Source organism: Sphaerodactylus townsendi, linkage group LG06 (genome assembly GCF_021028975.2).
Source record: "Sphaerodactylus townsendi isolate TG3544 linkage group LG06, MPM_Stown_v2.3, whole genome shotgun sequence".
NCBI lineage: Eukaryota > Metazoa > Chordata > Lepidosauria > Squamata > Sphaerodactylidae > Sphaerodactylus > Sphaerodactylus townsendi.
In genome coordinates, this window is record NC_059430.1 from 42,127,397 (window position 1) to 42,155,316 (window position 27,920).

The 27,920-nt window shown below is 44.5% G+C and overlaps 1 protein-coding gene across 2 annotated transcripts in view; it reads right to left on the reverse strand.

Annotated features, from left to right (window-relative positions):
• Positions 1-27,920, reverse strand: part of TCF20 (transcription factor 20) — a 182,882-nt gene that overhangs the window by 64,399 nt on the left and 90,563 nt on the right. Inside the window, exon 1 of one of the 2 annotated variants that reach the window (XM_048500901.1) lies at positions 973-1,126. The exons of the other annotated variant lie outside the window; for it this stretch is intronic. The gene's annotated coding sequence lies outside the window, so the exon portion shown is untranslated. Of the gene's footprint in view, positions 1-972; positions 1,127-27,920 lie in introns of those variants that run through there. 2 annotated transcript variants of the gene reach the window in all.

Genomic DNA, 27,920 nt, shown 5'->3' on the forward strand with positions numbered 1-27,920 from the left:
GCGCCCCCGCGCCCCATCTTTCCGCTCTCCGACACCCGCGCTAACACAAAATGACGGCTCCCTCGGCAGCCTGAAAGAGCAAAGCGCTTCGCCTGGCGCCCGCGTTTAATTAATTGCCCGCGTCCCGGTCTCTCAGCCGAGGCCGACTCCCGCTGCCGCCCCTCCTTTGGCGGGTGGGGGTGCCCCCCAAAAGCAATCCCTTCAAGACAAATGGCACGGTAAAGGCAGCTAAAGAGATAACAAGGAAGGAGCGGCTGCTTGGCTTCAGCGACGGCAGCCCCCCACCCCCCCCTGCCCCGGATTTTGGGGGAGACAGCGCGGCACTGCCTGCCTGGTTGCTGCATCCGCATTGCTATTGTGATGTCGTCAGTTCAAAAGATGGAGAGATTTTTCTCCCCAAGGAAATCATCGGCCCCACACCCGCGAGCCTCTGGGAATGTGACCCTGAGGCCCTACCTTTCTCCCTCCCCCAGTGCCTGCGCCGCATTTAAATGCCAGGAGGCTTCAACCCCCGCCCCCGCTAACCTGCAAAGGGGGTGGGGGGGGGGGGAGGTGGTGGAGAGAGATACGACCACAACAATCCCAGCGACGCAGAAACCCAATAACCCATTTGTGTCATCTATGCAAAACTGCAAGACGGACTGCAGCCAGCAGCCAGCAGCTGGGGCCTTTGGAAATGGACAAGAAAGAGGCTCGCCGCGGCCAGCCCAATAGGACTCCAGCTGCGTGCTACTGAGAAATGGTCTGAAGCTGCTCGCCTGCCCCTCGCCTGCCATCGCTCACTGCCTCCCTCCCCGCATGCACACACACACACTACTGCCGAATGCACCGTACAGCCAGAGCGTCACTGGGTGGCAACACACACACATACACACCACCACACACAAGTGTGTGTGGTCTGCAAGATCTGGCCTCTCCAGGGCACTAGGAACTTTCAAGAAGAACACAGACATAAAGCCAATTCTACTATACCTGCTTTCAGGCATCATTCTCAGCTTTTTTTTCCTGCTGCTTCTCCCCACCCCCTTCCGATTTATCTCAGCTACTGGTTTTATAACGAAGAGGGTGGGGGGATGGGATGAGGTGGGGGCTTTAATTTTTTTTCCTTCCCCTCTTCTCCCAGCCCCGGCTGCACCTTCTGTTTGAGCCTGCGAGTGAAGTCACAAGGCTGACTCTGTGACATCACATCGAGTCTACAAACACTGGATTGTGACTTCACTGCAGGATGGAGCAGGGAGGATGAAAAAGGAGAGGGGAGGGGGGGGAAGGCTCTTATTCAAACACATATCTGCCAGAGTAACAAAGGGATCACAGGGAGAAAGGCTACATACGACACGGGATACCTTTTCATCTCTTTTCAAGACTACAATTAAGTCTGCTCCTAATAAAATTATGTCTCAAGGGGGGGGGGGGAGGGGGAGATATGGAAAGAAGCGTACGAACACAGACTAGCTGAAATATTCCCTTTCTGTAATGCCCCTGCCACTTCCCATTCAAGGGTACTGACACAACTGTCCCCAAATCAGGTTGATGCCTGAAATCCATACAGGATTGGTGCAGGAATAGAACAGAAACAGTAAAATGTACTAGATATCTAGGCTACAGGGGGCTTGTGGGAGGGTCAGAGATGCAAAACACTCCATTGGCTCATTTCATTGACTGCTGATCCTGCTGTCACTGGGGTCCCATATTGCAAGGCTGAGTTCCAGCCCACAGGTGGCCCTAGGACTAGAAAGGCCACCAGGAGCATCTGTTCCCCCACCCTTTCCCCTGCTGAAGTGGCGCTGCAGAAGAGTTCCAGCTAAGGATGGGAAAGAGCAAGCAGCTTCGGCACACTGGCATTCTTCTGCTGGTCAACAACCAGGTGGCACTGATGCAAGCAGGAAAAAAAAAGCAGGAGCGTTTTCAAGGAATGTTCACTGACTCTGTACAGCAAACGGTCATCCCAATTTCTCTGATCACCCCTCATAATTTTTTTAATCCTCCAAACACATTTTAAATTCGGGCCAAACAACAAAAGCATTTATTCCAGCCTTGCCATTCAAGACAAGAGACAGCCTACAAGCATAGGCACCAGGGCCACATCAACTGGACACTAAGCTGGGCCACTCTGCTCTCATTTTGCAGTCATTTTTCAAGGGACCCAATGGGATGAACGACACTTCACCATTCCTTTAATTTTACCTCAGAGTTATCTGTGTATTTTTAGTTAAAAAGTAATCACATAATGCACTTCAGTTATCTTTAGTGCTGTTCAATGAACTGATGCAATTTGATTAAAGTGATTATCAGTGACGTTGGAAAAGGTGTAAATGACTGCTAAATCTGTCTTTACTGTTACACAGGCATTATAAAGACAACGCAAAAGCAGCCATAGCAAAGTGCGGTGCTAGGATTTTAAGGACCCCAACCACTTCTGATATGTACTTGATATGTTATATGGCTCCTGGGAGTAGGATTTGACTTCCTACCTATATTTAAAAGAGCCCACGGCCTTCCTGCCTCAATCTCATACCAATGCCTCTCCATGATTATGTGCTAGCTGAGAAGGGAAGCCCAGTTTTCAGTTTTGCATTGTTTTCTTTATTCTATCCAGATCCACTCATGTCAAGACCTCTTTCATCAGGTGGCTGGCTGCCTGCCTGTCCCCCATACACTGAGTTGGGTCAGATACCCTCCCCTGTCCAGCAGAGTCTCTTGCAACTCCCCAGGACCACTCACCACCTCAGAGTCTGTGCTGGCTGAAGGAGTTTTTTAGATCAAGTGGCAAGTGCCTCACTCATTTCTTCAAAACTTCCCTTCTGTCTGGAGCAATGTCAGAATCCAAAAGAACTCTGGCTGATATCAAGGGGGAAGCAATGGACTTCTTGCACTCCAGCAGAGGAGGGAGCAAGAGGGGGTTGGAAGAGAGTTTGACTCAAATGACCATCAGGTACCAAGCAGAGGAGGACTGAATGCTGTCTGGTTCGGGCTACAGGCACCAGAAGAAATGCTTAGGCCTAGCTGGTCTATTTCCCTTGTGAACATCCAGAGATGGAAGGAAAGCAATAAACAAATTCCTAAACATTCCCTTCTGGAATTAACAGGGTGCAAAAAAGAATAGGGTTCCAACCTAAAATGAGATCAGCTCACAGTGAATGCTACTTTGCCCCAGTGTGGAGGAGACAGACTGCTGCAAAGATTTCTCTGGCCCTGATAAGTGGCTGGAATAATTCACTGATTCACTGACATCCTACACCATCTACCATTCCTCTCAGTTGATACTACTTCCCTGGGGAAGTCACTGAGTCCAGCATGGCAGAGGAATATTATCCTTTCTGGATCTCAGAAATGTGAACCAAAATAGAATGTTCATGATGAGAATATAGCTCTCTTTTTCAGGGCAGTTCAACGGGAGTTGGAAGATGGTGGCCGTGTCTGTAATCTAAAATGGACAGCATAGCCCATGGCTTATTGTTGTGCATAAGTCTTTATAAACTGGAACTAGAATGAATAATTTGTACAATACCATGTAGGAAAAGGGAGGGGAATCTTACAATGACTAGTCAGAGGGGCTAAGGCAGGGGTCTGCAACCTGCGGCTCTCCAGATGTTCATGGACTACAATTCCCATCAGCTCCTGCCAGCATGGCCAATTGGCTATGGTGGCAGGGGCTGATGGGAATCGTAGTCCATGAACATCTGGAGAGCCGCAGGTTGCAGACCCCTGGGCTAAGGGAAGCCAGGCATAGCGCTCCTCTAATCTCCCACCCCCATAATTCAAGCACTGGAAGAGTTTCAAAAACTGTTCTGTATCTCTGATTCTGATAAGGAGCAAACTAGTTGTCATAGGTCAGCCTGCTGACACCTCCTCCTTGTCTGAGAGGGTGTCAGCTGGCTGATCTGTGACACCAGCATGCACGTTTAGTGACCTAAAAATCGTACCTGTGTAAGGTCAGTCTGTAAAAGACATCCCAAATTCATTTTGTAGCTCAAACTCAATCCTATTTATGCTTGCGCAGAAGTAAATCTATTTATTTCAACAGGATTGATTTCAAAATATTTTTAGAATTTCACACAATTGTTAAAGCTAAGATTTTCTCATTAGGTTCATCTGTTCATTAAAACATTTAAAGTCTTAATTCATGACTCACAGGGCAGCTAACAGAATTCTTAAAATTACAGGACAAAATAAAACCCATCAACAAAGACATCAAAGCCCAGCAGATCCAATAAAACCAACAGCAAATAACAAGAAATGACACAAGCCAACAAAACTGGGAGAAGAAAACAGCAGCAGCAAAACCCTACAAAAAGTAGATTCAAAACACTATCAATAAACACCATAATCTCTCTGAAGCAGTAGTCTTTTCTTTAGTGCCAAAATACCAGCAAAAATGGAGTGACTTGTAAGTCTTAAAGAAGTTCCATAATTAGACAGATAGTATAAAAATGTTCTAAATAAATATTAATACTGGTACCACTCACAAGAAGACACTTGTCAGTATCACTATCCAACATACCATAGTCTAATCTTGATGTCATGAATTGTTGTGGCATTCTTCTCCAGGAAAGGATGTAGATGGTGAACCACTCAAAGCTGATAAAATACACTCTTAGCTACTGCCATCATTTAAGCACCTAATCCAAGAGCCTGCCCAAGCAGCAATTTTGAGTCACAAGGGAGAGTCAGATTAGTCATATTCCAAACCAATAATACTTCAGACTTGCCTTAATTATAATTCAGGTCATTCTCCCTCATCTAGTCAATTACAGATCTCAGTCACTGGTTCAGAATTTCCACTGTCTCCCTAGGATTTGAATGAAAGTAGAGTAGGGTCTCATCAGCATATCAGTGGTACAATATCCCAAATTTCCAGGTAAATTCCCCAAACAGCTTCCTGCATATCAAAACAAGATAATACCTTATGGGTCAGATGACATAGGTGGAGTAGCAGTCTCCCAGCACCAGTTTCTGAAATCTGCCCTCTGGAAAGGACCAGAACCACTGAAAACAAAGCAACATCCCAAGGAGCATCCCAGAACATGAACACATGAAGTTCACTTTCAGTGACTTTCAGGCACTAGCCCAGGGGTAGGGAACCTGCGGCTCTCCAGATGTTCAGGAACTACAATTCCCATCAGCCCCTACCAGCATGGCCAATTGGACATGCTGACAGAGGCTGATGGGAATTGTAGTTCCTGAACATCTGGAGAGCTGCAGGTTCCCTACCCCTGCACTAGCCTATCAAAATCAGGATAGCTATTCTGACTTGCAGTGGCTCTCCAAGATCTCAGGAAGAGGTCTTTCACAACATCTACCACCTGATCCTTTTAAATTGAACCTGAGACTTTCTACATACAAAGTGGGTGATTTGCTGATGAACTTTAGCACCCCCTGAACAAGACATTCCAGAAGAATCCCATAATTAATGGTACAGGAAGCCAGTGAGAGATCAAGAGAACAGACAGGAATACATTCCTACAGTCCATTCCCCAAAGCACAAAGTGTGCCACTACAGTTCCAAGATCAGATTAGAAACTACATTTTAAAAGATCCATAGCAGGGGTAGGCAACCCCTGACAGCAGGTGCCAAACAGCAACAAGTCTGACTATTTGGCTTGATGCCAGTTCTCTGCCCAAGAAACCAAGGAGACACTAAGGCAGCATTAGAGCTGCTGGGGCTAACAGCATGGGAGGTGGATTTTATTATCATTATCTCCTAGATCAGGGATGTCAAACATGTGGCCCAGGAGCTGGACCAGGCCCCTTGAGGGGGCTTATAAGGCCTGCGAGCCAGCTGGGGCAACCCCCGTCCCCCCACTCCCAATCTGGCCAGCTAAACTGGGAGCAAGTGGGAGGGATTGCCTCAGGTGGCCCATAAACCTGATAAGACCTCTCAAGGCAGGTCCATATCTCTGTGACAGATTTAATCAGTAGGATGGGCAAAGATCAGGAGTACCATTGCGGATAATTTAATGCATGCGTCAACAAAAAACTCTGACCTGTGCAACTGGGTCTTCAAGGGTGATACCTTAATTGATAAAAATATAATTACACAATCCAAATTCTCTCCCAGATATAGAGCAATTAGAAAAGATCATCTCACAGCATCATATCTGGTGGAAATCTCATAATATAACATCAGAAAGTGACTAGCATCATTATGTTTCCAAATAATGCTAACAGAGTACTCAGCCAGTTCCTACTCTCAAAAACCACTGGAACAGCGTCTCTGTATCTGTGAAAGAGCAATGGAAAATCTATCACACCATGGCTCATTCCGCACATGCAGAATAATGCACTTTCAAACTGCTTTCAGTGCTCTTTGAAGCTGTGCGGAATAGCAAAATCCACTTGCAAACAATTGTGAAAGTGGCTTGAAAACGCATTATTTTGCATGTGCAGAAGGGGCCTATGTCTTAGATAGTCCTCTATATGTAAACCAAGGTTTAACTTTCCAGGATTTTAAATGGGATACAGTTTTATTCTGACTTTGATAAACTAAACTTTTTGCTTTCAGACAGTGACTCCTTTGTATCCTATAGGATGGACCCGTTTGCATTGGCAGCCATCAAGATCAGAGCCAAGGAAGGCTCATTCCGCACACGCAGAATAATGCACTTTCAAGCTGCTTTCAGTGCTCTCTGAAGCTGTGCGGAATGGCAAAATCCACTTGCAAACAGTTGTGAAAGTGGTTTGAAAACGCATTATTTTGCGTGTGCGGAAGGGGCCGAAGTATCAAAGAAAGCAGTCTACTCAGAATAACTCTCCTACTGCCTTGATCTTGCACCACTAAAAGGGCTTTAACACTGTTTATTCAACTATTGGGAAGAATGTTAAAGTGGGACCCTTGTGATTATTGATTTTATACTTCCCTGTAACTTATATTGTTTTTTAATCTATTTTTAAAAAATATATATTATACTCTATATTGTAAAGGCTTAAGGCTATAAAATAAAATCTCTGGATATGAGTACTAGAAGTAGGTCTCACCTCTCCAAAGATCCTGTCTGTATCTTTAAGTTAAACCTGCTGAAAAGTATCCATCAAGACTGGCCAAACACACACATACAGATTCTATCTTTAATTCATTTGATATCCATGTCAGAATGGCTACAAGTGTTTTTGTCTACAAGTGCTTAGCAAATTGATTGGAGGGGGACATTCTGATTTCTCTAATTCCCATTGCAAGGGAAAATATAAGTTACTGGACATTTGAAACAGCTCCTCTGGATGGCACTGTAAAGAAGCAATGGTGGCAGTGAAATGTGTTTCCTTTTCAATGCCATTCTGCTATGCAACAGTTTCCATAGTAAGGTTGGGCAAGCATTTTGGCTCAAGGGCTGAAAACATCACATTATCTTGCTTGTAAAGATGATAGGGTGCCAGCAAACAGACAGGTGAGTGGCAAGAGCTGAGGGTTGTATTTGACCAGACACGCTGGCAGAAAGCCAAGTCCCAACAGAGTTGCCAATACCTGAGGGGCTCACCTTGGACACAACTGTTGGTTGCCTAGTGTCAAGTAGTGGCAATAGGCAAAAACCGTGCCTGCTACTGCCTTCCTAACCACCATTCCCAGATGAATTGCCAGAGCTTGAGGGGATTGCCTCTGTCACTGGCTCAGAGAATCCGATTTGCATGTGAAACTCAACTGTCTACTCATGCTGGTGGTTGCCTACTACTGCTTTCAAATAAGCTGTAGTTTATGTTTGGTCAGCTACTAATGCTTGAGCAACCACTGCTGCAGAGTAAAATAGATTATCTATTTAACAGCCATTGCTAAAAATCTTGAAGAACAAAATGGAGGAATCCCCTAACAATCAACACAATGTACAGCTTTTTAAAGTGCTTCTAGAAGCAAGGAATAATTGATACAGCAGTTATATTCCTTTATTGCCACCCCAAAACATGACATCAATTTCTCACTTTTTATAAGGCCCTGAGAAGTGCTTTGTTATACAAAACAAAATCCTCCTAAGTATTATAGGTCTGGCAGCCCTTTTTCATTCCTATCTCTATACTAAGATTCTTTGGACCACAGAGCTTGCTGAGCCCTCAGGTTTCCAGATGTTGCACATGTTAAAAGCTTGCTCCTTGTTCTAGAAGGATCTGGCTACATAAACAGAAATCACACCTCATATTAGAAGTTTTGATCTGGCAATAATGATTGCACACCAGCAAAATGGAAAGAAATATAAGTTGCAAAAGTGCTATTTATTTTGAATGGCAGAGTCAAAGAAGGCTTAATGTATGGCATCATCTAAATTAATCAGCATTTTACACATTTCCTCTCAGACTGAACAACTTTCAGTGCAAGCCAGAAGGAGGCCGAAAGCACAGTGACATGACCCTGGCACCAGGGCAAATGCCACTTGCACCAGCACAAGTGGCACAAACACTAGCACAGGTGGCATGAACACCAGCAGAGTCAAATACGCTAGGGCCGTGGTGGCGAACCTTTGGCACTCCAGATGTTATGGACTACAATTCCCATCAGCCCCAATTGGCCATGCTGGCAGGGGGCTGATGGGAATTGTAGTCCATAACAACTGGAGTGCCAAAGGTTCGCCACCACTGCGCTAGGGAGTAGAGCAGTGATGGAGGGTGTTGGTACAGCCAAAGCAGGGACACACCCTAGATGCAGGGCTTTGTGCCAGTGCCAGCGGGGGAATGGCCAGGCGCAGTCCTGGTGTTAGTCGGCTCCCTAAGCCCTTTTGGCCCAGGAATGCCCACTTTTGCCAGTGCAAAGATACACCAGCCAAAGCCATGGCAGAGCCCACAGGGCCCCATCATCATAATTTCTAAGCCATCATACCCCCATCAGTGGAGCCCCCACCCCCAAGGATTAAGGTTTAGAAGACTGATGTTTTCATCTTTTCTTTGATTACTTGGCCAGCCTGATCCTTGAACAAACCTTGTATATTCTTATTTTGTTTCCTTAAAGTCTGGTCTATGTGATCACATCATGCCCATTCAGTCTTGCTATCATAGGGGTCTGCAGCCTGCGGCTCTCCAGATGTTCATGGACTACAAATCCCATCAGCCCCTGCCAGCAAGGTCAATTGGCCATGCTGGCAGGGGCTGATGGGAATTGTAGTCCATAAACATCTGGAGAGCCGCAGGTTGCAGACCCATGTGCTATTCAAAGCACAATAATGGGAAGGGACAGGAGGAAAGCTCTCCATCCCTTGAGCACAATAGCTTGAAATTGCAAATGGTAATGCAGATTAAGAGTGCTAGATGTACAAATTCATCTAGTAGTAGGGGATACTTGTTCAGATTTTGTGGAAGTGTTCACTACCTCCCAAATAAGAGTAAGTGAAAGTGTTGGTGTCACCTAGCAGGTAGTTACGATGGCCATGGGAGTTTTCCAAGTGTCTAAGAACCAAAGGCAACATAAGGCAACATAAGAAACAGTGATAGAATTCCAGGCTCCGATTGCTGTGTGTCACAGTTCATTCTTCAACCTCAGACTAAGGGGCAGGGATTGAGCACCACATTAGTCCATCTCCTTTCTCCTAGGCTTGACTTCTTTCTGTGCAGGGAGCCATCCTGGGTCACTCCCAGTAGCCTCACCACAGGGGTGTGGCCATACCTGTAAGGGATCAATAGCGGCCTCTGAGTAATCCCTGCCCTCTGCAGGGCCGTCAGATAGCCAGGGATGCTTTGAGACACCTTAAAGGTAGAGAATAACGGGTATAAAAACCAACTCTTCTTCCTGGGGGAATCCCCACGGTAAAAAAAAATCACGTGATACGGTAAAAGTCCCGGTTTGGGCAAGAAGTCCCCACGGCTCCATCCCAGCCCTGGTGCAAGCTCTCCCCTTCATCCCTCATTTTTCAAAAACTGCCAAGAAGGTACACCTTTTTGAAAAACGTAGGCCGAGGCCGCATGGGTGGGGAGGCAGCAAAAAAAAAACGGTTTATTTTTCCTGCCCTAGGAGGCATGCACCAATCAGAGAACAGTGGTCTGGGCACAGAGCACGTGAAGGGGGGGAGGTTGTTTTATTTATTTATTTATTATTTATTATTGCATTTATAAACCGCCCCATCCCCTAAGGGCTCTGGGCGGTGAACAACAAATATTACAAAACAATATAACAATAACAATAAAATTAAAATATCAACATCATTAAAATATATAAAATTACAGCGTTCTATGTGTCATTTGGCATCCAATGTTAAAACTATCAGTAAAAAACCCTCCCAGAGAGGGGGACGGTATAGATGTCACAAACTCCCAAGATGTTAAAGGGAGGGACAGGAGGGGCGCACACCATCAGCAGCTGGCCTCCCCAAAGGCCCGGTGAAACAACTCGGTCTTACAGGCCCTGTGGAACTCTCCAAGGTCCCGCAGGGCCTGGACAGTTGGCGGAACAGTGTTTCACCAGACCAGGGCCAGGGCTGTAAAGGCTGTGTAGGGACATATGGGGTAAGGCAGTCCTGAACGTACGAGGGCCCCAGGCCGCGCAAAGCCTTGAAGGTTAATACTCATACCTTGTGGATGATCCGGAACTCCATTGGGAGCCAGTGCAGCTGGCGCAGTACAGGCTGAATGTGATCACGATAGGCACCTCCTGTAAGTAAGTGCGCTGCTGCATGCTGGACCAGCTTCAACTTCCGGATCAGGCGCAAGGGTAGGCCGGCGTAGAGCGAATTACGATAGTCTAACCTGGAGGTGACCGTTGCATAGATCACGGTGGCCAGGTCAGCTTGGGAGAGGAAGGGGGCCAGCCGTCGGGCCTGATGGAGATGGAAAAACGCAACCCGGGTTATATGGGCCACCTGGGTCTCCATTGAAAGAGACGAATCCAGGTGGACCCCCAGGCTGCGAACGGAGGGGGCCGGTACCAATAAGGCCCCCTCCCACACTGGCGGCTGAAAGTCCCCAACCTCCCCTTCGCGTCCTAGCCAGAGGATCTCCGTCTTCGATGGGTTTAGTTTCAACCTGCTCTGTTGCAACCAACCAGCAACCGCCTCCAAACAATGCTGTAGAGCTGCAGGGGCGATGACCGCTCCCCCCTCCATCAACAGAATGAGCTAAGTGTCATCAGTGTACTGGTGACAGATCAGCGCAAAGCTCCGTACCAACTGAGCAAGGGGTCGCATATAGATATTAAATAATAGCGTAGATAAGAGCGCACCCTGGGGCACACCGCAATGAAGTGGGCACCGTCGGGAGGCTTGATCTCTGCATCACACTTGCTGACTCCAGTCCCGGAGAAACAAGACAATCCATTGAAGGACAGTTCCCCGCACCCCGGAAAAAGGCCAGGGAGTGGGTCAGAAGATCGTGGTTGACCACATCAAATGCTGCGGTAAGATCCCATAATACCAGCAGCGCCGATCCGCCTCAGTCAAGCTGCATACGGAGCGTATCTGTGACGGCGACGGGAACGGTCTCCGTCCCATGCCCAGCACAGAAGCCGGACTGGAAGGGGTCAAAAGCCAATGTGTCCTCCAGGAAACCCTGAAGCTGCTCCAGCACCACTCTCTCAATTACCTTCCCCAGAAACGAAAGATTCGAGACAGGGCAGTAATTGGCCAGATCTCCAGGATCTAACGATGGTCTTTTTAAGAGTGGGCGGACCACTGCCTCCTTCAACCCACCCAGAAAGACTCCTTGCTCAAGGGAGCCATTGATGATATTCAACAGGTGGGGTCGTAGCTCCTCCCGGCAAACTTTAACAAGCCAAGAGGGGCACGGATCCAGAGGACAGGTAGTAGGTCTAACAGCAGCCAGGGCCCTGTCAACAGCAGCTTCAGAGAGCAGGGCAAACCAGGCCAAACAAGGGCCTGAAGACGGCAAGGGAGCCTCCAGTTCACTAATTGTAGTCAAGGCAGCGGGGAGGTCCTGGCGGAGCGACGATCTGCAAAAAAGCTCATAAATGCCTCACAGCCAATAGCCAATTGATCATTTGTAGGCCCCTGAGGTAATGAGGTTAAAGACCGAATCACGCGAAACAGTTGTGCCGGGCGACAGCTAGCAGACGCGAGAGAGGAGGAAAAGAAAACTCTCTTCGCCTCCTTCTTCGCCAGCTCATAGGCTTTCATAAACATCCTATAAGCTGATCGCATCACTCCGTCACGTTTGAGTTCCCGTTTCATCAGGCGTAGCTCCTCGGTATACCAGGGACAGGAGTGCTGGTCATGGCTCTTTAGGCATGAACCTGCAAAGTGGAGAGCTAGCGCAGAGTGTAAGTACCAATGAAGCTGCACAGCCAAAAAGTTAAAAAATAGAACTTATGTTTCTACGAAGCTGTGCAGCCAGAAATTTTTTAAAAAGCCAACTTCCTCAAGCAGAGGGGAGCGGCTGCGGGGTCGCGTTCCCAGCTAATCAGAAAGAGCCGCAGAGCAGATCGCGTGCTTATGGAAATAATTACAGGTTTTGATCCTGGTATTAACTTTGACTCCCTCAACAGACACACACTGTGGTGGGAGGCAAAGACCGGGATGAAAAGGTGCTGTATCTTATGGAACCGGGGGGAACTAGGTTTATTTTCCCAGTGGGGATTCGCCCCCTGTTCACATGTACGTATTCATAAGCAAAGCGCTATCTCAGATCTCACATAGATTATACATGTCTCATATCTCCTTAGTAGTTTTCTATGGAAACAATTCATACATTCAGCTACATGATCAAATACTGAGAAATCAAGGGATGAGAGACCAAGAGATGTATCTGCATAGGTGAATGAACCCAGAAAGAATTTCTCAGGATCAATGTATTTTGATGGTAGTGTGGTACAGTAATTTAAGACAATTGTATCATGCCCTTTTAAAATACAAGTCTGATTTTTTGCATGGTATTTGTTAGACAGAAGCAACTCCTAACAGTAAACTGAGATGACACAGCCTCCTTGTGACAGCTATACTATGTCAAAAATGAATCTAGGAATCAGTGCTAAACCTGATTCAGAAAATAGCCATGTTGATCTGCAGTAGAACTAGATTTAAGGCCAGTAGCTCTTTAGACAACAAGAGAAACAACATTTTTGATTTGACGCATTTTTTCAAGAGTCAAAACATATCTGACAAAGGGAGCTTTGATTCTTGAAGTCCCAAAAGTGCTATCGGACTCAAGACTAGAAGTCCTAAGTCACTTATCTGCCTCCCATTTTCAGGTATAATAATATTGACTGGTTTCCTTTATATTTCACCTTTCTCCACAGTGGGGACCAAAGCAGCTGACATTATTCTTATCACCTCCTTTTTATCTTCACAACAACCCCGTGAGATAACTTAAACTGAAAGTAAGTGACTGGCCCAAAAATCACCCAGTGAGCTTCCTCAGTAAGACGGGGATTCAAATTTGGGTTTCCCAGGCCTACTCTGAAGCTCTAATTGCTATACCACACTGGCACTCAAAAGGTGGCTGCTGTTGAACTAGTTCAGTCATGCCAATCTGTACGTTGGACCTGGAGAGTTCCCAGAATTATGACTGAATTCCGGACAACAGAGATCTCTTCCCCTGGAGAAAATGGCTACTGTGGATGGTAGACTCTGTAGCATTATATTCACCTGAGGCCTTTCTCCTTTCCAAACTGGCCATTCCTCAGATTCCACCACAAAAATCTCCAAGAATTTCCAGCCAGGAGCAAGCAACCCTACAGGCCTGGCCCCAGTGAGTCCTCCCTCAAAGGCCAAAATAGGCCTGGAAAGGGCTTTGTTCCCTCCCCCTTGCTTTTACTGAGTGAATTAAACTTTGGAATGCTGTGGTTACTTAGCAGCTGCCACTGAGGGAATCTTTTGTTTAAAGCTAATTTTCAAGGTGTTTTTTTTAACTCCTCAGTGTTTTGTCTTAAGATTTCACATTTTTCTGCAAACCAAGGACCCTTTTAATGGCTCCAATCACCAGATTTAAGTATCCAAAGATTTGACTGACTTTGCTATTAGAATATAAGATTTTGTTAACAAGTATTATTCTGGTATTCTTTCTTTCTTATTTCTTTCTTTAGCCTTTATTTGGCATAAAATTATTCTGGTATTATTCAGTCTTATTTCATGAACTCAAGCTGCAGACACTAGAGGTTAAAAAACCCCAAGAAATAATGAAAATTAATAAGAATTTTTCCAATTAGCAGACTAAAACAGATTTTGCAGTAAAAGAGATTTTTCCTTAGGGGTCTTTCTTTCTACCGTGTTTCTACCAGTTATCAGTAGCTTGAAAGGGCTTTATGGATTCTGTATAAGCAGCAGCCCCACTGTTGATCCTAAACTAGTATGTTTTTACTAGTTCTGCTCTTCTAAAGACTGAACATTTTCTAATTCTTTTTGATGTTCTGCAAATTGCACAGCTACTGCATAATGTATCTATATGAGAAAGGTGATTTATTTGCTGTTTTTCATAGTGCACTAGACAGCTGCTATATCTAACTAGTCTCTGAGGTTTTCCCCTATTTCCAGCCCCTTCAATGTTCATGCTCATGTATTTGTTCTATATTTTGTCTTTGTCCACTGTCATTGTCTTGTGCATTAATATGACTTTAGCGCATACAAATACTGAAAATACTATATTCTTGTGTGTTCATGAGTATACACACATTAACTGTAAAGGTATATCTCTGTATGTCACACATCAAGTGATCCTTATAACTTTTTTTTCCCATCCCACACTCTCGGTCTGAACCATAAATCCTCAAAGTACTATATAACATACTGGTGTATTTCCTGGCACCTAGTGGCTTCTCAAGTCTTGGCAATAAAATCCAAAGAGATTTGACTGGAACATTATTTTAAAGGGACCTTCAAGTGACTTCTACCAAGTTGATTAATTTACAAAGTGCTGAGCTTGTCCGGGACAGGAATAAGACAGCCATTCAACCTCAGCTTCTTCTTATCCCTTGGCTTGTAAACGTCCCAAAACCTCTCCATGTGACCACTCAGGAAGAAAATCAGGGTCTCTTCTTCAACAAACAATTCCATACTTCCTCTGTCACTCCAGCGCAACAGATGCTTCAAAAGAGGTCAGGAAAAGTCCTCTTTGCCTCTGGAGGGAAGCTGTCTCAGCTGTAGCAGGATATTTGTTTCGGAATTCCCAACGTGTTGTGATTGGCTGAACACTCACAACAGTGATTTGTCAAGTATTTTATGGTGGCACCTACCCTTTTTCAAAATTCCAAAGGTGTCTGCAGGTTCAATCATGTTGGGGACCCTCAGCAGGCCTCTGTGCCTGTTCTACCATGCTACCTACTCTTCTAGGGGGTGTCAAATGTAAGCTTGTCCTCTTTGACATGCAAGTCATGTCAACTTTGCAACTCTACCTGGCTCCCTGAGTTCAAAAATGCAATACTGTAATCTGCAAATGCTGTGCAGGTCTGATTCTCTTTTCTTGAATGCCAAGCACTGCTCTGAGCCTGCTTTGTCTTCTGGGGTTGCCAAATGTCTGCTTCTCCCCACAATAGAAATATTAATTGCCAAAAAAAATGGAGATGTTTTTTGTATATTCCTAAAAAATTGGCAAGTGAGATTCCTTTATTAAGAGATACAGTCTTGGAACATTTCATCCAAATTGGACTGAAAATAATATTACAAGCAGAAATGTAGTTTCCATTGAAACCACAGTAAAACAAAAATGAATAACAAATGAACACAGTAAAACAAAAAGGTACATATTCTTAGAGTGTACACCAATCTCCAGTTTTATTCAGAACATTCCTCTGAGTTTCTTTAAAGAAAGTGTCTCTTGACACTGCCTGGTTTCTTTTTTCCCTAAAACATTAGCTGTCCTTTCCTGATGGCAGCTAGATGCGTTGTCCTCTACCACTGTCCCATACCAGGACATTGGTGTGTTTCACTAAATGTCCGATCACACCATGAAAATGGACCTTATCTTTCACATCTGAAATCCAAATAAACCCTTCAGGAATTTGCAAAAACACATCTTCTAAACAAATGTCTAGGTCTTATAGCTGTAGCAATAAGCTTTAAAAAGTTGAAAGTATAATTCAAAGACTGGGTATTTAGAGAGGTTTCCAAACAGCTGCCTAGAGCTGACTTTTTCCAGTTCATAACACCCCTTGACTCCCCAAGGGTTCCACTCCCAGCTTTCTTCCTCTCAGACTACCAGATGAACTCCATCACAGCTTCCCTTTTACTGTCACACTAAGCATACTTTTGCAATTAGTGTAGTGTCTGCCATATCATGAGTGCTATCTATGATAGAGTGCAACAACTTCTGCTGAATATAATTTATGGCTAATCAAACTTGATTGATGTACTAATCAAAATCTGCATGATTTGCATAAATTGTATAGTGTATTGTGCTTGCATCAAAACTGGGTTCCTGGACTGCTCATGTCTAAAAAGCAGAATTAGTTAAGCTCCTATCCATTTTATAGTGGCTCAAAAGGCAGGTGTCAGAAGATCTCTCGTGACTTCTGCCCAAAGCTCCTTCTATTTCTCCCACTGGCTCCTTTACACGTGCCACTTTGGTAAGTGCTTCCAGCAAACAGGAAGGGCCTGAAGGGAAAATTATTTGCATTACAAAGGGTAAGGGATAAAGTTTTTTAAAAACTGGAAAAAAAGGAATCCCACATCCAGAAAGAGAATACTCATGCTGGCTCCTTCCTGACACAAATCTGCACACTTTCCAGGGACATTCGAGTGACAGCCGTGGCTTAGAAGACTCTGTGCCAGAAGAACTACAGACAGTAATGGGCACTTAGCCATTGTGTCCTTTCACTCCTCCACTTCTCAGGACTATCTGTGTATTTTCAACACAGTAGTCTCTAGTGAACACAGGTGAATTCACATTTTCCTCCAAGGTATCCTCCAGCCCACTGACTTGCCAGCTTTAGGGAGACACCTGGCTCTCCACTGGAGTGGGGTTCAGACACCCAGCCATTCTTGAATGTGAAATCAGGGAAACTGATTTCCCTTGCACACTGCCACTTCTTGTCCATTCTCCTGGATGAGAGATGTGCTACCCACCTTGCCCACACCCAGATATTTCAGGACACTTCACAGAAACTATTCTATGATTTTGAAATACATTAGAAGCTGACACACAGAGACACTCACAAACACATAAAAACTGTGTGCAGACTGGCAACAATAACACCGTACATATTATTTCTATTAATTGTACAGTGTAAAAATATGTAGGTGAAGTGTAATAAACAACTTTAAATGATGAATATTTGTGTGTATCAATAACAAATCTCTATTGTTTGAATGAAATTAGAAGTAGGTACACCAACCTTAACAAAAGTCACAGGTTATTGTATAATTTGCACGAAGGTATATTGTGTCATATGTAGGGTATATTGTGTAATATGCAAGAAGCTGTATCAGTGCATCTGTAAATATTAACATTTCTGGCTTTTGTTAAGGTCGGTGTCCCTATTTATAATTTCATTTAAACAACTAAGATTTGTTATTAATAAATACAAACAAGTGTATACAATTTTAAATTGTTTATTATACCATCACAGAACTGTATATTTACATGTACATATTTTATACACTGTAGAATTGATTAGCAGAAATAATATGTACATTGTTATTGTTGCCAATATACACACAATTTTTGTGTTTGTGATTTTTTTCTACCCATAGTAGCCTTTTGTTGTTATTAGACACACAGAGACAGCTCTGCTGTTGTTATCCTTGCTGTCCTTATAACCCAACACATGTTATTACTCAGCTAAGATCAGATACTTTTCCATGTCCCTGCTGAAGCCACAGCTATTTATTTTGCCAGAAATGCACTGAAAGTAGCATTCATACAAGTATTCAGTCTATTTCAGCAACCATCACAAATTTGTCTTAGACCAAACACTGGTCTTCTAGTGGGAGAATTCAGAAAGCAAGCATGGTGTAGTGGTTAGGAGCAATGCAATCTAATCAGGAGAACCAGGTTTGATTCCCTATTCCTCCACACAAACAGCAGACTCTTATCTGGTGAACCAAGTTTGTTTCCCCACTCCTACACATGAAGCCTGCAGAGGCGTAGCTGGGCCAAACTGCGCCCAGGGCGGATTCTATGTTTTCTGTCCCATAGGCCATTCCCCTTGCGGAAAATTGCCCCTCCCCCTCCCCCCTTCGCCCCCCTGTGTGCTCCCCGCCACTTTAGTTCAGGCTGAAAAAAGTGTTGGTGGGATCTACACTACCCAGGAGACCTTGGGGCTCGCAAGGTCTCCTGGGTAGTGTAGTTCCCACCAGGGCCCTTTTCAGGCCGTTTTTCAGCCTGAACTTTTTCACCCTGAACTAAGGTAAGTGGGGAGAGTGCAAAGGGGTGGGGGGGCACTGGGGGGCACAGTGGGAGGTGGGGGCAATTTTCTGCCCCCCAGGCACGCGCCTGGTGCAACGCATGCACCCCTCCTCCTTGTAGTTCCGCTTCTGGAAGCCTGCTGGGGGAACTCTCTCAGCCCCACTTACCTCACAAGGTATCTGCCAGGAGAGGAAGGGAAGGAATTTGTAAGCTGCTTTGAGATTCCTTATAGGACAGAAATGCAGGGTATAAATCCAAACTCTTCTTCTTCTTCAGAGTATTATTACCTTCACTTCCTGGTTCAGCACTTGCTTCCATCACTCTCTTCCCCAGATGTTAGAACACAGGCAAGACTAGTGATGGGCTTAGAGAAAAGGGGAACAGGAAGGAGTAAAATTTCACAGAACCACGATATGAGACCATGCACTGATAGGCAATAGTCACACAAAACAACCTTTTTGCAAACCCCCTTTCTGATATGCTGGTAGACTGAAGGTATCACATCATCAGTTTACTATTGTCATCCTTGGGGAAAACATTTTATGCCCAAAAAATATGTGGCTATCACCTGTGAGTTGTTTAAGGTCGACAAGGAAATTTTTCAATTTCCCTTCACTTACAGAAAGTTCTCAAAGGCTGCCTCCTGTATGATCAACTGCTGTGTACATGTCCTTTAAAGTATTTGCCATGGTTATCTACAGCTCAGCACAAGCAGAAATCTGAGCTGTATATAGTATCTGCCATACCAAAGGTATGGAACAGTCTTTTAAAATGTTGAGCCCAGGGGTATCTCTGTATAAACCTCTGGGAGTACAGCCAAATCTAAAGCAGATTGTGGATCAAAGCTGGAGCCCAGGATCAACAGATAGTGTGTTCTTGTTTGAGGGCAGATGTTATCTTTCAAGCAGGTTGTTAATCAAAGCAAGGATCACTGCACATATATTTCTTCCAGCTTCTTCAGATTGTATTTTGAAATGGGTCAGTCAGGTCAATCCAATGGCCTCTAACTTGAGAAGTTCAACTTTGGCTTTATCATACCCCAAGCCTCTCATCCTTGATGGGTAAAGTCTGCAACACAATCAATTACCATTTAATTGCCATTTAATTAAATAAATAAATACTAATGTACCATGAAACAGCCAAACCAAACACATGTTTTAAAAATAGAAGGTTCCATTTCAAAAAAATCAAAGCTTTGAAAAAAAAGTGTTTTAAAACTTTTAAGCTACCAAGAGAGAAGATTTGTTGCCACACAATGTTGGCAGAATGAATTACCTAGACTGAAAACTAAAAGAAAAGTCAGTCATATAGTTCTAAATCAGGGATGATGTTGTGCATGAGCATTCTTGTACTGCCTCAGAAGTTGTAGCTCTTTTGGGGGAAATTACTTTGTTAGCCTCTTGTATCATGATGAAGAATTGTTCTGATTGGCTGCCTTCATGCACTATTTTCACCTTAAAAACAGAGTGGCTTATTTTACCAAGGTACAATCACACAGTGACCCTGGAGCACAAATAGATATTTTGTGGGTACAAAGCTTTTTAACCACTAGGGCTGATTCCGCATGGGTCAAAAACAGTGGTGTGAAAATGGTATAAAATGGTTTAAAACGGTGTAAAAGGGTTTACATCATTTTCACACTGTTGTTTTTGGCCCATGCAGAATCTGCCTAGGCTATGCTAGCTCACATGCAGCAAGCCACAGTGTTGCCCCTTGGCTTTCAAAGGGGAGGGAGCACTCTGGTGCTGGAGGAATGCCAGAAGAAAAGTTGCTGTTCTTTTCCATGGTAGGTCTGCATATACGTAGTCCTATGTGGGACTGCACATAAGACCACAAAGATGCACTGGCAGCCACCTACCTTCTTTCATCTCTCTCTCTCTCCAAGGGGTCTAGCAGGCCAGCTTGCATGAACTTGGGTGACAGCATTGGGGTCTGGGACACCACCCAGGTTTGCCACTTGCTACTTCCAGTAACCCCCTGCACCTTTGGAATCCTAGATAATTGCTTACATAATTGGTGAACGAGGCCCGCCTTGTCTAGATTACCATAGTCTCTCAGCCGGATCAGAACATGATAGTCCTGCCTCATCAGAATTTAGTGACCTGGAATTAGTAACTCTTTCTTCTGGATGCTATACATCTCTCTCTCTCTCTCTCTCTCTCTCTCTCTCTCTCTCTCTCTTCATCCCTTTGGTGAATGCCTGACCACAGACAGCTTTTCCTGTGATAACAGTTTACCAAAGCAACAATGCAACATTCCATGTGGGGCCTAAGATCTGCCATTTATCCCTGAGTTTCCTATATGACAGTGGCTTTACTTTCCAGAGATCAGAAGCTGCAATTCATTTCTCTTTTGCAGCTTCCATTCACTGCAGCAGAATCTGCACAAGAGAAATGCCAAGTGGATTTTCTTTTGTCCACATCTCTGTAGTGCCATACACAGATTCCAGTTCTGCACTGGGAATCAGCAGCTCTACTTCACATATTCTTTGTCCCTTCCCTTTGGAGGGAAAGTGAGTTCCTCCACTGCAATTCAGCATGTGAACTATATCTGACCATACCACTTATTAAGCCCCCTTAGTCCTGGTCTATGTGAATGGATTCACATGAAGTTGGGAGGGATTAATCCAGAGGTGAGCTTGGAAGTCATCGAATCATAGAGCTGGAAGGGGCTGTTGCACTCAACCCCCTGCCCAACGCAGAATCAGCCTGGAGAATCCCTGACGAGTGTTTGTCTAATAATTGCTTGAAGACTGTCAGTGAGAAGGAGCTCACCATCTGCCCAGGCAGCCAATTCCATTGCTAAACCACTATTTTTAATATCCACCCAATACCTTTCCATCCATAATTCAAACCTATGATTGCAAGTACTGTCCTCTGCTGCCAACAGGAACAGCTCCCTGCCCTGCAATTGACAGCCCTTCAAATACTTAAAGAGAACAATCACGTCCCCCATCAAACTCTTCTTCAGCAGACTGAACATTCCCAAGTCCCTGAGTTTTTCTTCACAAGGCTTGGTTTCTAGACCCCTAGTCATCCACACTGCTCTCCTCTGCACCTGCTCCATTTGTCAACATCTTTTTTGAACTGAGGCCTCCAAAACAGCACACAGCACTCCAAGTGTGGACTGATCAATGCATTGTACATAACTATCATATGTTCCTAAATCAGTGGTTCTCAACCTTCCTAATGCCGCAACCCTTTAATACAGTTCCTCATGTGGTGACCCCAACCATAAAATTGGTATATATAAAATATAAAAAGACCATTTGCCGATGGTCTTAGGCGATCCCTGTGAAAGGGTCGTTCAACTCCCAAAGGGGTCGCGACCCACAGGTTGAGAACTGCTGTTCTAAATATTTTAACTTTTACCTTTCGAGATATATATATATTTTCCCTCAAGCATCACTGTTTTTTTCTTTTTCTTCCTGTAATTTCTTGGGTCATCCCTCCCCTCTTTTTTGAAAACTGGAATATAATTTGCCCTCCTCCAGTCTTGTGACACATCTCCCTTCCTCCAAGAGATCTGGAAGATGATGGACAACTGTTCTGCAAGCTCTCTAGAAAGTTCTTTGAGCACTTGCAGGTTCACAACATCTGGCCTGAGAGATTGCTTAGGAAAATCACTTTATCTCCCAGAGCAAGCTTCAAACCCCTCTCCTGCTTTCCATAGCACCACTACTTCCCACCAGGCAAATCACAGCTTGCTATTTTAACTTCTAGTCTTTCTTGTGCATCTGGTCCTCTTCCTAGCAAAAATGCTAATTTATTTCACATGGACCTTAATGTATATGTGCTGTGGAGGAATGTTCTGACAACTTTCTATGTAAAATCACTGTCATGGTAGGTGGTGAGTGTATGGTGGCAGCGTTGCCATGGATGCTATTGGAATGTTGCTTTATTAGCTCATTTCTGCTGCAGATCTTGTATCCTTGCATTGCTGTTGGGAGTACTTAGGATAGTGGCAACAACAGTACACTAACATAAAGCCAACCCAGTGGCAGTAAACATACCAGGAACACAGGAGTGGGCTATCAAAAAAATGAATGCATCAGGCAGAGGAAAACCCAGTGATGGAATAAGTTGCACACAACAGTACCTAACATATGTTATTGTTATAGGAAGATGCAAAATACCACAGAAGAATTATACTTTATATTTATGTGGTGCTTGAGATAGCCAACGTGATGCAGTGGTTAAGGTGTCAGACTAGGACCTGAGAACACTAGGCTTAAATCCCAACTCATGCTATATAAGCTTGCTGGGTGACCTTCGACGAATCCCACACACTCTAAGCCTTGACCGTAGCAAGTATTTGGATGGAAGACCTCCAAAGAATACCATGGTTGGGAGGTGGAGGGAGGCAATGGCAAACCACCTCCAAAGGTCTCTTATCCTGAAAACCCTACAGACCCCCACAAGTCAGCTGGGACTTGACAGTAAAAAGAATGTTATTCCTGAACATTGTATATTCTTCAGATGTAGGAATATCATTCTTCAGCTGTAGGAATACTATGTATAAACACACACATATGTACATACACCTGCACACACACTTATACATACCCATAGCTGTCTCTCCCGCAAGCCCTCCTGGCAAAACAGAAATAATTTAACAGGGCGCATATAGGCAGCTATTGTGAATGAGGCAGTACGCAAAGATTCTCTCTTCCCCATGGAGGGAGAGGAAAAATTGATTCAAGGGAAACTAGAGCAAGGATGCTTTAGAAATTGATCTGAAACACAATCACTCAATTCGGAACTTGGCCAGGATAACTGGGCAACCCTTGTTATTCTTAACCAAAATATTACAGGAATTTGAGACCTATAGTATAGGTCTTATACAACTAAAACATGGCTGCACAAAGACAAATGAATATGTTTCTATTTATACATAGTGGCTGTTTTGCTTGGTGTCAAAAGGTAATTTAAAAAAAAATGATTCTGGATGTGCTGCAGCATTCCCACAGCCCCGAGGCTGCTGCTTAGAAGCAGATTAATCACACTAAATTCTCAGCCTAGATATTGCATAGAAGCTCATTGCTAATAGCTCTAATATTCTACTCAGTGTGTGCCTGCTGCTGATGTTACATTCTAGGAATATTAATTACACTCCCTGGCTTCTCTTCTTTATACATGTATTTTCCAAAGGTTTGCTTCTGGGCATTGGGAGATTATTAACAGGAAGAGAAGAAAGGAGCGGGGAGGAAGGCAGTCCTTGAGGAAGACTTGAAAACAGTAAAACTAAAAGTCATAGTGGCTAACCACTGTTCTTCCCACTTAGACCACCAAATCAAATAAATAAGTCCCCAAAATACTGAAATAAACATATTCATCTGTACAGAGAAACAAGGTTTCATTTAAAATCTGATCAGTTTTGCACCTGACCAACATTACCAAAGCAGTCTTGCCAAAGATTTAACCATTTATTGAAGGCGCAACTAAAAAATCTTTCCAAGCTCCAGTGACAAATCATCAAACAATTCAGGGGAACAAAAGTTTCCCTTCATAAAGACTGCAAAATGGGAGCAGAAAATGAGAGGGGGAAGCTGGAATTATGATTATCGCAACAGGTAAAGACCAAATTTGCCAATGTCTACAATTAAAATGTCCTTCAATGTTTGATTCTGAGACTGACATATGTGAAAGCTTCATCTAAAATTACATCTGCCCAGCATTATTGCTCATATAGCATAAAAACTAAATATAGTTCTCATATACTTAAAGGGTTGGGCTTTATGCAGAAGGTACCTTCAACTTATCATGTATTAAAGGATTAGGCAAAAAAAAGTGATACTAAATCCAAAGATGATGTGCAGAAGCTTTTCTGTTTCCCCTTCATTCATGGTCTTTGAATCCACCCTGTGTACAGCATGAGTTAAAAGCATGAATTAACTGGGAAGAAAGGATAAAAATGGACGATCTATTTTCAGAATTGTGTGTTGAACAACCACATCTTCATTCGACATCTACTACAAAGGCTTACATAGGTTTTACAATGAATCAAAACTAAATCTTCCCTTTTCCTACCATGTTTGCTAGAAGGGAAGGGTGGCCTTTCCCAATAGGCCTTCTTCCTCGACCTGGGGACAAGCTGTCTTTCCCCCACATCTCTGCAGACACTGATGCTGCAAGGAAGGAAAGGCAACCTTTGCTTCTTTGGCCAATAAGTAAGTAAAGCCTTTATTGGCATATTCAAGATAACACAATAATAATTATAAAATACACAATGAGCTAAATCACATTACTTCAGCTTGGAAAGCTCAATTGGCAAACATAAAATACCAATGACAATTGGATAAATCGTTAGCAATATTAATATAATATTGCTAACCATTTAAAAGTTAGCATCCATCTAGGCTTATATCTATAACTTTTAACAGAAATTTCGCCACATTCTCGCAAACCATGGGTTCAAGAGGTTGTCCAAGATTAGAGGAATCTTAAGAGCATCAGTTAATTGATTATATAGGAGTGAAGTGAGGGAGGACTGGTTCATTCCATCATTAGCAAACCTTGCGCAATGAAAGAGAGTGTGATCGAGTGTCTCAATTTGGCCTGAATTACAGGACATAGTCTCCTTTGTTTGTCTATTTGTTGGTATCTACCACAGAGAAGCATAGAGGACATTATGTTAAATTGGGCAAGCGTCATAGCTCTTCTTTGTTTTGGGCTTACAAGTCAGAAGAGATACTTAGCTATGTGCCCTTGTTCGAGAGGAGTGAGTAGGGTTAAGGGAGAACACGTTTTCCCTGCAGCAACTACATGGATGTAGGTAAGGGCGGGTTTTCAGGTTTGAAACCCCCCATTCATGTCCGAAGCTCCGCCCCTCCGTTTGTAGGTTTTTAAAACATTTTAGTGCTTTTTCGGTTTTTGATCTGCAGGGGGCGCATTGTTTGGGCTAGCAGCACCAAACTTTCAGGGATTGTTTGGGGGACTCTCCTGATGATACTACCCAGGTTTGGTGAGGTTTGGTTCAGGGGGTCCAAAGTTATGGTCTCCCAAAGGGGGTGCCCCCATCCTCCATTGTTTCCAATGGGATCTAATAGAAGATGGGGGCTACACTTTTGAGGGTCCATAACTTTGGACCTCCTGAACCAAACGTCACCAAACCTGGGATGTATTATCAGGAGAGTCTCTTATTGATACCACCCAGGTTTTGTGAAGTTTGGTCCAGGGGGTCCAAAGCAATGGACTCCCAAAGGGAGTGCCCCATCCTCCATTGTTTTCAATGGGAGCTAATAGAAGATGAAGGCTACATCTTTGAGGGTCCATCACTTTGGACATCCTGAACCAAACTTCACCAAACCTGGCATGTACTATCAGGAGAGTCTCTTATTGATACCACCCAGGTTTTGTGAAGTTTGGTCCAGGGAGTCCAAAGCTATGGACTCCCAAAGGGGGTGCCCCCATCCCCCATTGTTTCCAGTGGGAGCTAATAGGAGATGGGGCTATACCTTTGAGGGCCCATAACTTTGGACCCCCTGAACCAATCTTCACCAAACCTGAGTGGTATCATTAGGAGAGACTCCTAAAGATACCCTGAAAGTTTGGTGCTTCTAGCTTAACCATTGTACCCCTGACAGCAGGCACCCCCCCCCAAATTTCCCCAGATTCTCCTTTTAAATCCACCCCCTTCGCCATGGATTTAAAGGGAGAATCTGAGGTCCTCAGTTTAGAAGAAGAAGAAGAAGAGTTTGGATTTATATCCCCCTTTCTCTCCTGTAGGAGACTCAAAGGGGCTTACAATCTCCTTGCCCTTGCTCCCTCACAACAAACACCCTGTGAGGTGGGTGGGGCTGCGAGAGCTCTGAAAAGCTGTGACTAGCTCAAGGCCACCCAGCTGGCCTGTGTGGGAGTGCACAGGCTAATTTGAATTCCCCAGATAAGCCTCCACAGCTCAAGTGGCAGAGCAGGGAATCAAACCCGGTTCCTCCAGATTAGAATGCACCTGCTCTTAACCACTACGCCACATTGAAAGTGATGCTGTTTCAGGGTGGGGGATAATCCACCCCAAAACAGCATCACTTTCAATGTTGTTTAACTAGGGACCCCAGATTCTCCCTTTAAGTTGGATTTAAAAGGAGAATTTGGGCTCTCTAGTTTAAACACCATTGAAAGTGATTCTGTTTGGGGGTGGATTGCAGCACCACAGCGGCTGCCGGGGGGGGGAAGGGGGGGCAAAACTCATATTTTGCACCAGGCTCCATTTTCCCTCTATGCCTTTGCCCAGAGGGGAGGAGCAAGGGAGGGCAGGGCAGGGGAGTCTGCCATCCCTGACCTCGGAGAGCTGCTTTTATAAGTGCTAGGCCAGGGCTTGGGCTTGGGGAGGCGTGGCCATGCCCTAGGGGCGGATGGGGGTGTGGCCCCATAAAAAATTTATACCTACGTCCCTGAGCAACTATCATGTCTCGATGCTCATGTTCTAAAAGCTTAGTTCTCAAACAGCCATATGCCTCTGATAGGCCAAATTCCCACTGAAAATTTAATCTAGATACAACCAAGTTTCAAAAGAATTGGCACCTTTTCATTCAGGTTCCAACATCCTCACTGCAGCATATTTCTAGTGAAGACATCTAGGCCTGCCCCTTTGGGGGGGGGGGGGTGCCTGCTGTCAGGGGTGCAATTGTTAAGCTAGAAGCACCAAACTTTCAGGGTATCTTTACCCTGATGATACCACCCAGGTTTGGTGATGTTTGGTTCATGGGGGCCAAAGTTATGGACCCTCAAAGGTGTAGCCCCATCTCCTATTAGCTCCCATTGGAAACAATGGGGGCTGGGGGCACACCTTTGGCCATAGCTTTGGACCCCCTTGGACCAAACTTCACCAAACCTGGGTGGTATCACTAGGGGACTCTCCTGATGATACCACCCAGGTTTGGTGAAGTGTGGTTAATGGGGGTCAAAGTTATGGATCCTCAAATGTGCAGCTTCCATCTCCTATTAGCTCCCTTTGGAGTATTTTTTCAAAAAGGTGCATATACAAGCAGGTCCAGGAAAATCCCATGATAAGGGGGTGGGGGAGCGCCAGAAATGGAACTGATCTGTGTTCTGTAGTTCGGCAGTGGGGAGATCACGAGGAAACCTGGGTATTTTGGGTGACTGCCCCAGGATTAATCTCCAGTGGGAAATCGCCCATAGAGTAAGAGAATATAATGACTCTAGTGAGAAGGTGATGGTACCAATTTTTTCTTCAACTAGCTTCATCCATCTGGATACCACAGAATCGGAGAGCATCAGATAGAGTAAACTGGAATGATCCTGTGAATAATGAATACCCAATCAATATTTAACAGTTCTCATTCTTTGGCCAATAGCTAGGGAGAAAGGTTGATCTTCTCCTTGCTATACCCTGTTTAGGATAAAGATGACAGGACATTTGTTCATTCATCCGCTGACGCACAATTCCGGCAGGCTGGAACCAGAGCCAAGAAAACCCTGGTTCTGGTCAAGGCCAACCTAAGGTCATTGGGGCCAGGGACCACCAGTAGATTACTGTCAGAGGACTGAAGTGTCCTTCTGGGACAATATGGGAAAATGTGGTTTCAAAGATATGACAGAGGTTGTAGAGGCTGTGGGGGCGTGACTGAAGGCAGAATGGCAGATAAAGGCAGGATGGCTGTTGGGTAGGAAAGAGATAGACTTGCAACCCTAAGGTGAACTCATTGCTGTAATTTAAAGATCTGCTGTTGATTCTAGGAGATCTCACTATGTTGATTTGGAGGT